The following is a 13,016-nucleotide window of genomic DNA, read 5'->3' as shown; positions in this document are numbered from 1 at the left end:
CCCCCATGTGTTTATGGCTAAGAATTTCTCTTAGCCTTGTTTCCTCTATGCATGTCCTGTTGTGTTTCTCTACACATTTATCCGTTTATTTTTTTTAAATAGAAAGAGTCAAACTTTGACATGAAGCTAGAGTAAGGAGCATTGGACAGAAAAACAAGGAAAGTCTACTTGTATCTTCTGAGGGAGATATATAACTGCTATTGAGAAAAGTAGGTTTAGACAGGTCACTAAGGCACCCAGGGGCCGATGATCAAAAACCCCGTGCTGTTCTGGTCAGCGTTGTAAAATTGGAGCAGGAACAGCGCGGGGGCAATAACGCCCCTATGGTCAAAGCCAATAGCATGCATATTTATGCGTGCTATTAGCTTTGATCATCACTATACTTCTTTGGAAGGATTGTGGCTGGGATTCCGCTCAAGGCACAATCCTCCCCCGTAAGTTGTATGACAGGTCTGGGTTGTAAAAAAAAAAACAAAGCCTGGACTCTGAACCCCCCTCCTCCGACATAAGGAGCTGACCCCTGACACAAAGGATAACCCCCGACCACCCCCTGCCCCACAAACAGAAGCTCCCCCTTAGCCACACCCTTCTTCCCTTTCTCCCACCTTAGCCTGGTGGTTCAGTGCCCCCAAGCTCCCCTCACTTCCCCTTGAAGCAGGAAGAGGGAGTAAGCACTCCCGCCTCCTCCTACAAGCGCCACCTCAAAATGACGGTGCCCTGCCCTGCCTGTTGCATCCTGAGATGCACTGGGTGGGGCTTCAATACCATATAAGGGAGAAGCTCCTTTATATGGTACTGAAGCCCTGCCCAGTGTATCCTAGGATGCACTGAACAGGGCAGGATGACACCATATTGAGGCAATGCTTGCAGGAGGAGTGCTTACTCCCTCCTCCTGCTTCCAGGTATGGGGGGGGGGGGTTGAGGGGGTCTTTGCAGGGGCACTAGACCACCAAGCTAGGTGGGAGAAATGGAGGGAGGGTGCGGCTAAGGGGGGCTTCTGTTTGTGGGGTGTGGGGTCATCAGGGGTAATCACTTGCATCGGAGGTCAGCCCCTTGTGTTGGGGGAGGGACTGTGAGCATGCAAATGCATTCGGGACAGGGTCTCCCCAATCCTCCCCAATGCCCTAGAAAACCCTAACACCAGCTCTGAGCTGGAAAAGGGTTTGCAGCAGGAGCTGCTCCCTTGTTTGGCGCGCTACCCCACTGACCATTGGGGAGGAATACTAATGTCCCTGTTTAGCAGGCATTTGCATGCTATTAGCGTTCAGAGCTGGCAAGCTCATTATTACATGCACTCGCCGGCTGTGATCCTGGGGCACAGGCAAATGCAGGCACTAGTCCTGCGCTTATGGCCTCTAGTGCTCACGTTTGCCTTTGATCATCCCCTTACCAATACCTATGTTCAGGAGCTATGGATTTATTTTATTTTATGCATTTATTTATTTTGTAGAAGTGAATTATCAGGTGCACCCTTTATATAGTCTAACCACACTGTTCAGAGAATGCCATTTTGCAACTCCAGCTATGACAGCAATAGGATGTTTATCCTTTTTCAGAAAACTAGAGCTATTGCCCGATGTTTTGTTATTGTGTTCTGCCATCATCCATGGCTATCTTGCAAGAATCAGAGGAGGTGGTCCTGTTATGGTATAAGCCAATTGTCAGAATTATCAATATAAAGAATGCAGCTTTTAGGAGATGTATTGAAGCTGCATTTCAATGCCTTCTTTCCCCTTTTCCTTGGGAATTTCTGGTGGCAGGGCTAGTCAATTACAAACACTTAACAAAGACAAAAGAGAGATATATACAGTAGCTTCCTCTGCCCTCCCACCTAGCAAAAGCTTGACTAAGGTGGGTACCTGAATACCCCATTGAAAACAAAGAACTCAGAGGAAACGCATAAACAGAACATTTGCCTGTCATCAGAGGTATACCTGCCCCTCCCATCATCTATCAGACAAATGGACGCCAGGACATCTGCAGAAAGAAGGACTTATAATGTGGTCATGTGAACAGACTACATTAACCATAATGCCTTGCAAAATATCCAGGACATGCACACACCATGCTTCTCTGCTAACATTATAAAAGGCCTGGAAACAGCCCAGCTCGCTCTCTTGGAACCTGCCTCCTCTTGGGACCTGCTGCTCTCTTTGGGGTCTGCTGATGCCTTGCTCCTGATCATGTGCTCATCAATCAGCTGGACCACAGCATGCTTGTAACAAGGACTTGTAAGTTAACCTACCTGCTACTTTGTTCTATTTTATGCACAAATTCTCTGTTCTAAGATCCTTTTAAAAACCTACCTCTTGTGTGCAATTGTATTTTAAAATAAACCTTTCCTGAAGCTAAAAGTATAGTCTCTTTGTGCTTTGAGTACATGCTTTCAAATCTTGCAGTATAGAATACTGCATTTCAGAGATATATACTTAATTTATTTAATTTATTGCAATTATCACCTTTGGTGATTGGTGGAGAAATTAATATCCTAAAACTTATAAATACAGCGCCTGCTCTTAAATTATAAACAGTAGCGAGTGCTCTAGAGCTCTTTCCCCCAAGTAAATCATATCTTGTAACAGTCCCATGTCCTAGTCAACAGTAAATGATAAGTTAGTGGGTGGGGGAACATGGGGGATATCAGGTGTGGCCCGATTGGGTGGATTTGGAGTGTGGGGGGTTGTTTTTGAAAGATGGGGGGGTCCATCTATCGGATGTTGGACAGGAATTGTTCCGAAATGATCTGCTTTATACTTTTTTTTTTTTGGGGGGGGGGGGGGTGTCAGGTGCTTTGCATCTAGGCCTGTGTTGAGTGCCTGAGCCAAGGATTCTGTATGGGTGGAAAGCTGTATGGTTGCTACAGGGGCTAGGATACGTTATTTTACAATGTAATGGTCTTGGCAGGAACTGAGCTTGGGGGGGGGGGGGGGCTCTGGTACTTCACAGATAGTAACATCACATGAGCTACAAATGGTAGGGTCCTTTGAGCTACTCCGGTGGGTACTGGATAGTTCAGTAGGCATGTAAACATTTTGCTATTAATATGGCAGGTGGACATGTTGGGTTATGGGTTAATTTTTGTATGGATATTTTCTGCTTGGCTCGGGCTCATTGATCTGTTCAGAATAAAGCTGTGGCCAGGTTTAAACTGTGTTTTGGGGCCATGTGTACTTTATGGTGAAATGAAGTGGGAAGATTTGAAAGGTGGGGGTGGTGCTCGGGGCTGAAAATCTGAATGCCAGCTACCTAGATCAATGAATACAGCAACTGTGTCTCATTTTTTTTAAATAAAATGTTCCAAAGGTGAAGTAGCATCGTTGGTTTGTCATTTTAAGTTTTGAAAGACATTTTGTTGCGAGTGTTAATCCATATGTTGCACAGTACAACTTCTTCTCCACTGTATTAGCTATCTATGCAGCCAAATGTAGTGTGTGCATATTATTACACATTGAAATTCTTTTTTTTTTTGTTAACTCGTAGAGCTTGTTTTGAGTGATTTTAACTGGCACAAATCTTTGAATGCATTTTTGCTCTACTGTTTCCTGCTTTTCCTTTGGACCTCCAGCTAAATCAGAATCCTGCTACTACTACTACTACTTAGCATTTCTATAGCGCTGCCAGGGTTACGCAGCGCTGTACAAGTTTAAACACGGGGAGGGACAGTCCCTGCTCAAGAGAGCTTACAATCTAACGGTAACAGACTACGTAGTCAGTGTAGGTAACAGGAATGGGGAAGGTGGTTAGGCACCAAAAGCAAGGGAGAAGAGATGGGCCTTGAGTAAGGACTTGAAGATGGGCAGGGAGGGCGCATGGCGTATGGGCTCAGGAAGTCTGTTCCAGGCATAAGGTGCTGCGAGGCAGAAGGGGCGGAGTCTGGAGTTAGCGGTGGTGGAGAAGGGTACAGATAGGAGTGATTTGTCCTGAGAGCGGAGGTTACGGGTGGGAACATACGGAGAGAGGAGGGTAGAGAGGTAATGGGGGGGCAGCAGATTGAGTGCACTTGAAGGTCAAAAGGAGAAGCTTGAACTGTATACGGTAGTGGATCGGGAGCCAGTGAAGCGACTTAAGGAGAGGGGTGATATGAGAGTATCGGTTCACGCGGTAGATAAGACGTGCGGCGGAATTTTGGACAGATTGAAGATTCTATGTTCAATTTTTTGGCATACGGAGCTTTGATGCACAGCAGTTCAGGGGTTTTGCTGCTATCTCTCCACTTGCTTTAACCCAGCCATTACAATGATGGCCTTTAGCCAAGAGTCGTACATTGCAGCTTTTTCTAGAACACATGATAAACTCAGACTTCATCCCTGTAAACCAGATCTTTTATGCATTAACAGACAGAGACTACCTAGGTTTTCCCTGAGGCTGATGAATTTACCTCAATTAGATGACAGTCTAGCCACACATAATGCCAGCTTTTTGCATGTTATGAAATCTGTGTTTTCTGCTTTGTGGTAATTTTGTCACATGCAAAATTAATTGGAGAGAAGAAACTCATTGACTCTCGTGTATGCATTAGTCACCACCCATACTGATGACTGTAATGTATTTTCGGGGCTTGCCCAAGATTTTGTTCATGTCTTACAATTACTCCAGAATATAGCAGCTAAATTAGTGAAGTGAAAAGGACGTTTAATCTGAATATGTGTTTACTATGCGTTACCTACAAATGCACTCGGTCTGCTGCCCCTCACTATCTTTCTACCCTCATCTCCCCTTACGTTCCCGCCCGTAACCTCCGTTCACAGGATAAATCCCTCCTCTCGGTACCCTTCTTCACCATCGCCAACTCCAGGCTCCGCTCATTCTGTCTCGCCTCACCCTATGCTTGGAACAACCTTCCTGAGCCCTTACGCCAAGCCCCCTCCCTGCCCGTCTTCAAGTCTTTGCTTAAAGCCCACCTCTTCAATGCTGCGTTCGGCACCTAACCCTTACCGTTCAGTGAATCCAGACTGCCCCAATTTGACTGCCCCTATCGGACCGACCGTTCACTTGTCCATTAGATTGTAAGCTCTTTGAGCAGGGACTGTCTCTCTTTGTTAAATTGTACAGCGCTGCGTAACCCTAGTAGCGCTCTAGAAATGTTAAGTAGTAGTAGTAGTAGTAGTTACCCTGGCTTCCTATAGAACAGCAGATTCAATTAAAAAAAATAGTTCATTATTTATTTATTTAAATGTTATAGTACTTGAATAGAAGATACTTCATCTCAGGGTAGTCCATCTGGAGAATCCTACCCCAAGGGCCCTCAGGCTATTTGTGTCTCCTGGTCTTCAAGGCACAGGCATAAATTTAACCCTTTTCCCACAAAGACAGATTTGGGATGCATCAACTGACTTTACCGAGGATTGGTGTGCAAAATAAGCATTTTCTCGGAAATAGGTTCTATTTCTTGAGATAGCACAGCATTAAGCAAACACTGTAGAGTCATATACCTGCATCTTACTACTACTACTACTACTACTATTTAGCATTTCTATAGCGCTACAAGGCATACGCAGCGCTGCACAAACATAGAAGAAAGACAGTCCCTGCTCAAAGAGCTTACAATCTAATAGACAAAAAATAAATAAAGTAAGCAAATCAAATCGATTAATGAGAACGGGAAGGAAGAGAGGAGGGTAGGTGGAGGCGAGTGGTTACAAGTGGTTACGAGTCAAAAGCAATGTTAAAGAGGTGGGCTTTCAGTCTAGATTTAAAGGTGGCCAAGGATGGGGCAAGACGTAGGGGCTCAGGAAGTTTATTCCAGGAGTAGGGTGCAGCGAGACAGAAGGCGCGAAGTCTGGAGTTGGCAGTAGTGGAGAAGGGAACAGATAAGAAGGATTTATCCATGGAGCGGAGTGCACGGGAAGGGGTGTAGGGAAGGATGAGTGTGGAGAGATACTGGGGAGCAGCAGAGTGAATACATTTATAGGTTAGTAGAAGAAGTTTGAACAGGATGCGAAAACGGATAGGGAGCCAGTGAAGGGTCTTGAGGAGAGGGGTAGTATGAGTAAAGCGACCCTGGCGGAAGATGAGACGGGCAGCAGAGTTTTGAACCGACTGGAGAGGGGAGAGGTGACTAAGTGGGAGGCCAGCAAGAAGCAGATTGCAGTAGTCTAAACGAGAGGTGACAAGGGTGTGGATGAGGGTTTTGGTAGAGTGCTCGGAAACAAAGGGGCGGATTTTGCGGATGTTGTAAAGAAAGAAACGACAGGTTTTGGCGGTCTGCTGGATATGAGCAGAGAAGAAGAGAGAAGAGTCAAAGATGACCCCAAGGTTTCGAGCTGAGGAGACAGGGAGAATGAGAGAGCCATCAACAGAAATAGAAAACGGGGGGAGCGGGGAGGTGGGTTTGGGGGGGAAAATGAGAAGCTCGGTTTTGCTTCCTCCTATGAAGTCAATAGATATAAAACAAAATAAAACATGGAAAAGAAAGCAAGATGACACCTCCTTCCATTGGACATAACAACACATTTCCTGATTAGCTTTCGAAGGCAGCCCTTCTTCATCAAAAAATGTATTAAGTTATGTCCAATAAAAAAATGCATCATCCCACCTTCTTTTCCATGTTCTATTTTTATTGATTACCTTTAAAAGTGGACTAACATGGCTACCACAAACCAGATACAATACCAAACCAACAACTCCACCACTGAGCAAGAAGGAACGTGCGATCCACCAGCGCGGAACAAGTCCCAAATGCCCTCCCCTCCTCCTTCCACTGTGAGCAGTGAACAAAGGAGGAAAAAGCCCCAAAGCACCAAGGCCACCAAATCTCCCCCTCAGCACCAAATGAATCCCCCCTGCCGACACCCCGGTCGCCACACGGGACCAGCCACCCACCATCGGCCAAAAAACCCCCCCAAACATGCGCGATAGTGTCCACGATGTAAATCTGTAGTGCTCTAAAATCTGGTTTACATCGTGGACACCACCACACATACCCAAGGAGGTTCTCCAGCCGACGATGAATAGCCAATCCCATGCAACGACCGAAGCACCGGCCAAAGGGACCCATCCGGCACTGAAAAGGAGACTCAACAACCCCGGCACTCTGAGGCCCCTTCCTCCCCCACTCACTTCTGTTGTCTGATCCCTTTCATTAATGATCAGTTTATTGAGGTCAGTACTACCGCTAGGAGTCACAGGCACCATTTGAACCCAACAGTAGGGCTAGTTCCTGTCCCAAGACCCCTGAACAACAAGGGGTGGAGATTGGGCTTAATTCTTTAGGTATCTTGGGGGTATACTTTGGGGGGGGGGGGTTCACTGAGGGGGAGGGGAGATCCCAGGCACACTCTTCCATTTGTGCAGCTCCAGACATTTTAAGAGAGGCTTGAAGCCCCGTGCTGTTCCAAACAGAACTCTAAAAAATAGCACAGGAACAGTGCAGGACTATACAGCCCCTATGATCAGAGATAATAGCATGCAAATTTAAGCACACTATTATCTCTGATCATAGGGGGAAAGTGTGGGAGGATTATGCCCGAGCGCAAACCTCCCGCACTAGTTTGACAAGTCTGGGCTGTCAAAAGCCCGGACCTGTCAAACGAGGAGGTCCATGGCACCCCCAGACCCTGCCATCTGCCTCCCCCCCCCCAGAAAGCTACACAGGGGGCAGGAGGTCCAGTGGATCTCCGGCAGCATGACACCACCCCAACATGAGGGCATGGAGGCTGGTGATCTGGTGGATCTTAAGCCCCCTAACCCCTCCAACACTCAAAAAAAATAAGCCCTAGTGGCCCAAGTGGGCTGCCGCTCCAACCCCCATGCTCCCTGGTGGTCTAGCGAAGCCCTCCCCCCCCCTCTTCAACAGAGGAGGGGAGTAGCACGTCCAGTACCTTCAAATGGGAGTTTCCACAGAAAAAGGGGAAAAAAACACAAGTGATACTGCAATGGGCAGGCAACAATATTTTTGATGGCAATAGTTTATTTATAAAGGGGTTGATACTCAGCTTGTGGTGCTCAGCATTTTGCTGACCGCCGCCAGCATTGTGCCCAGAAATTCAATGCCAGGCCACATCTGTGCATTAGCATTGAATTTGTGGGTTTGCAGAACCAGCTAAATCATAGCCACTTAAGTGCAATATTAAGCACTTAACCAGCTATGGGGCACTGCATAAAGATAGGACTGACTTTTATGCGGTTACCTTGGCCAGTTAAGCACTGAATATCGGCACTTAATGAGCCAAGTGCTGACTCCACCCCCAGAATGCCCCTAAAATAGCTAGTTTTGAGATAAGTGCTAAGCAGACATTTTCAGGAGCACTAACCAGTTAAGAAGCCATTTCTAGATGGTTAAATCACTTTGAATATTGACCTGAATGTTTGGGGGGTTAAAATATTTTTTTGAAAGGAAGTTTGGAACTAAAAGTGAAGGGCCTAATTCAGTCTTAGAAAAAAAATTAAATAATGAAAAACAGAGAAGCATTATTAATAGTTTCCATAGTGTACAACCCTTTTCCCCATAGTTTTAAACTGAAACTTTCTCTAAAAGTAGAAACTTAACAGCCTAAGGTGTGAGGAAGCAGAATGGTTGCAAAGGTTACTAAGAGCAATCTGATTACTGGGTTAGCTTCAAAGGGTATGTTTGAAGCAGTCCCCTTAGAATCCAAACTATATAGAGAGGAAAGGTCCCACTTAAATTTATTTCTGAGAAGTTCTGAGAGAAGAGGACATTTCTCTGGGTAAGTGATATTATTTTGTTCTGTGCTTGGTAACGTAAAGATTGGGTTTAAAAGAGGAATTGTTGGTTATTGTTCAGAATTAAGGGGTCCCGAGCCCCCCCAAGAAGGCTTAAATGACCTTAATCTGACTCCATCTCTGAATAGCCCTAGAACTGGGGCAATCAGGGGGTTGTGAAGTTCTAAGAGGAGTTGCCACTGAGAGAGACGTTAGACCTAAGAGACCCGCATTAGTCCGCCTCTCAGCACTGGCAAGAAACAGATACCAGCCTTATGACAAACTGGATTTAGGTTACAAGTTATATAATGCAGCGAGTGATAGCCTGATACAGCAGAAGCATTTATACTTACAGCCTTTCATCATTAAGTTAAGCCCACAAATCATCATTTGGAATAAGGATTTTATTTGCACATCAGACTTTAATCAGGTACATTCAGCAGACAGATTCTGGGTACAACCGGACAGAGCCCTGCCGTCTGACAGAAGCGTTGGGGAGGATTCCAAAGCTATGGCAATTTGTCCCCTCTTTTATACACAAACCTCTCCATAGAAGTCTATGGTGAGATACCTAGCTCTCAATTTCTGAGATGATACTTTCCCACACAGTCTTATCAGCATGTTTTGGGAAGCGTTGAGATAACAGTTCCACATCTGTCTGTGTCGCAATACTTTTCACACCATCTTAAGAACTCTGTATAACCTCTGTAGCCTTCTATACAAAACTAATAGACTCCATTTTGTTCATCTGATTTAAAGTGACAGTTGTACCAGTTTGTGTCAGGACTCATTGTTCAGACCTGCTTTTTGCAGATTCTCAAATATTAAATCACTTTCTTGTTGTTTGGCCTAGTCAGTACTTTTTCAGTTGTTTTAGCTATTTAAGGTATGTAAATTGACCCACCACTATTCCAGTGGATGGATCCCAAGCGGGGACACATATTAACTTACAGGAAAAGCAAGTCCTTGCGCAGCCAGTCATAGATTTTTAACCCTAGCTGGTATTTTTACAGCCTGAGTCCTAAAATCTGGCCTTCCACCCTTCCGGTGGATCCAGTGAGGGTCTCTTGCTGTAGTATAATTATACATTCCCCACTTGTCACCCCCTCTGGAGAGGGGTGACATAAAACTCGTCAAGCGTGTCATCATCTATTCCAGAAGGTGGCAAGCTATTAAACGAGAGGGGGAGTTTTGCTCTTATGGGTTGCTAGCAGATATTATGCCAGACAGAAAACTTCATTTTTAGGTGGTATATTTCTGGGCATATGGAATTCCCTTTATATTACCCAACCCCTTGGGCCTTAATCTTGATGTTACCCCTCTTGAGGTGTACTCAAACTTGTAGTGAGAGAGGTTTTATGAATGGGACAAAACCATGAGTTCATCTATACGGGTATCTATCTCAGTGGTCTTGAGAAGGAACAGTGGTTTCGATTAAGCATTGTTATGGGCTCAACAAATATATGGCTAGTATTCAGATTGCAGGCTGGTTAAGGTTTGTAGGTATTCAGAATCCTTAAATAGGTCGGGATTCCTGGACCTTACCAGTACTCATCATTGGCATCCAACCATGAGCACTAATAAGTGGATAGTAAGCATGAGGTTGCCTCATACAGCAAAAAGAGTCAAACCTAGAAAAATTCATATCACCAGAGGTCATGCATGGATCTTGACATATGCATAATGACCTGGAAGTATGGGAAGCAATTTATATATCCATTACCCCACTTGGAGCTTAGTCAAACCTACAGAAAGACATGCAACGTAAGTAAGCCTACACCAGAGTTAAACAATTGCATAGCTGGTTGATACTAACAGAGTTTACATCTACATTATGATATCTTAGCCCGTACTAGGGTTTGATGTTACCCTTGTATCTGAGCAAGATCAACTTCAATTTTAAATTACCTAAACAGAAATAACAGGGAAACTCTTAGAAAAACAATTAGAACAATAAAGGAAATAATAGGAAAATAGAAATAAAACCTTTTCAATATCTAGACAGGATTACTGCTAAACTAAAAATAAAACAAAATATGAATCTATAATGTCCATAAACAGCAACAGTAATTCTCAAATTAAGTATCAGTTCTAAATTCTCTTTCATCGATCATGGTTGAGGCGGTGGAAGCGCTGAAGAATCTGGACGGAGATCTGGAAGATCTAACAGGGCTGGGTTTTCAGGCTGGCCTGTTGAAGGAAGTGGTCGGTCTTGAGATGGTTAGGCTGGTAACATCTGGTTCTGCGGCTGAGTAAACACGTATATCTTAATAACAATGGTAAAGTATATGGAACAAAAGAGAAGATTACAAAAAACAATTAAAATTTAGAGATGATGGTAAATGTTCAATTATTGATATATGGAGGGCAATGCGTCGTCATTTATCGCCAATAGATATGGAATCTTCACCTACGATGACTACCATTCACCAAGGGTTGAGCCCTCAGCTGCAGGAGGCCAGCAGGACTTACGAGTTAGATGATTCAGAAAGAAGGGTAGCTTAGGAAATAGTCATAATCAAAGCAGAAGACTAATGTGCAGAAATTTAAAACTCATAAATAGTCCAGGTGATGGAAGTATATTCTGGAATCACGGTCGTTGTCTGTTGTAATAGAGAGCTCATACGTAAAGTGACATGTAGGTTCTGAAAAAGATGAGAAGCCTGCAAAAATATTCAATACAACAAAATATTTGAGAGCATAACCAAGAAGGTCTAAATTAAGGACATCATTTGAACAAAAGAAAATTCTCATTGGAGGAGGTGGCACTTTTTTTCTTGCCAGAGGTCAGTTGTAGCAGAAGTATCAAACTGGAATAGAGGCGGTAGATCAGGAATTGAATATGCCGTCTTCACTCATCCTACAGGACTTAATAAATAGAGGTGATATAAGAAGTAATATCAAGTGGTCAAATCTCAGCATAGGACCATTAAAAAGAATAGATTATAGAATGCAATAGTTAGTTTCTTTGCGCATCAGTAGGTGGAGCATAGTGTCAATATATAATATATAATATCAGAAATTACCAGTAGGAATAATAATAAAAAATTGTTCTCTGTATATTACATGTGGCTGGCACAGGAAGTCGGCAGAGTCTGAGGAAACATTGTGGTCAGAGTCTGTTCCAGGAAAATGCAGCCCTTAACATGATATTTTAAAAGATAGAGAAGAGCCAAAATCAGAAATGTAAAAACTATATATTTCTATGAAGCCTTCTCACGTGACCTTTACAAGGTTTAAATAGGTCAAATGAGAAGGACAATAACCTATAGTTCTCTGTAATAGTTCACAGCCAATTTGGAAAATAAGAATTATATTAACTTTTAATTTGATCATTTCTATGCTTTCACAATTTTGGGCCCTAAATTATGACAGCAAAAAAATCAAGGATATAATAACAATTTTTATTAATGCAATAAATGCATAAATTGATCAGAAAGAAAGATTAGTATGATATGTTCATATAATCCCACATTCTAAATTGAATTCTAAACAAAGATTAGCAAGGATAACACAGAATCATAGAAAAATCCATCTGGTTATTAAAAATTTGAAACACGTAATGAATTCCTGTATCATATACTGAGTTCAAAGCATTTGTAAAGATGAACTTTAGAGAAAATAAGAACTATAAGGGTTAATCTCTATACAATAAAACTTTAAGAGGCAGGGAAGGAATTTTGAAAGTAGTAGATAAGACGTGAAAAGAAAAATTAGAGAGCCAAGAAGTGAACATCAGCACTAGTTATTTTATTTTAAACAACGTTACAAAGAAACAGTGTTTTAGATGGCACATAATATAGAACCTTTTCATAGTAAATATCTGGAATAATTATGCAAGTTTCAAAGAACACATACACATACAAATTAAAACTAAAAAGTGCTCGTATTTCTAGTGAAAGCAATTTACCAGAAATCAAAAACAATCAGGTATTTAATATCATGTCACAAATCAAACAAATATCGTTTAAATGAAACAATATACTATCCTGGGAAAAAAACACTCTTGAGATTTACTACCACTGCAGTTGATAGGCAATCTCTCAGAGTAACCTTAAAGCACTAATTTAAAACTAAAGAAATGATTCCCTAATAAATAGCTGGTTTAATATATGCTATTTATCACAGGACACACAGGAACATACAGACATAAAATTAAAACTGTAACTTAATCTTGATACGTAGAAAACTTAAAGCTCAGAAGAGGAAGCAAGATATCTATGTGTACGATTAAGAAATTGTTTAGGGTTTCAAAACAAAAAATATGAAAATAAATATTCCAGTAGCCAATCACAAGTCACAGCATACAGACAGAAAAGGAAAGGAAAATCACACTCATACACATACAAAGTCTT

The sequence above is a fragment of the Microcaecilia unicolor genome, chromosome 4 (assembly GCF_901765095.1).
Source record: "Microcaecilia unicolor chromosome 4, aMicUni1.1, whole genome shotgun sequence".
Taxonomy (NCBI): domain Eukaryota; kingdom Metazoa; phylum Chordata; class Amphibia; order Gymnophiona; family Siphonopidae; genus Microcaecilia; species Microcaecilia unicolor.
This window is presented reverse-complemented; position numbering follows the sequence as displayed.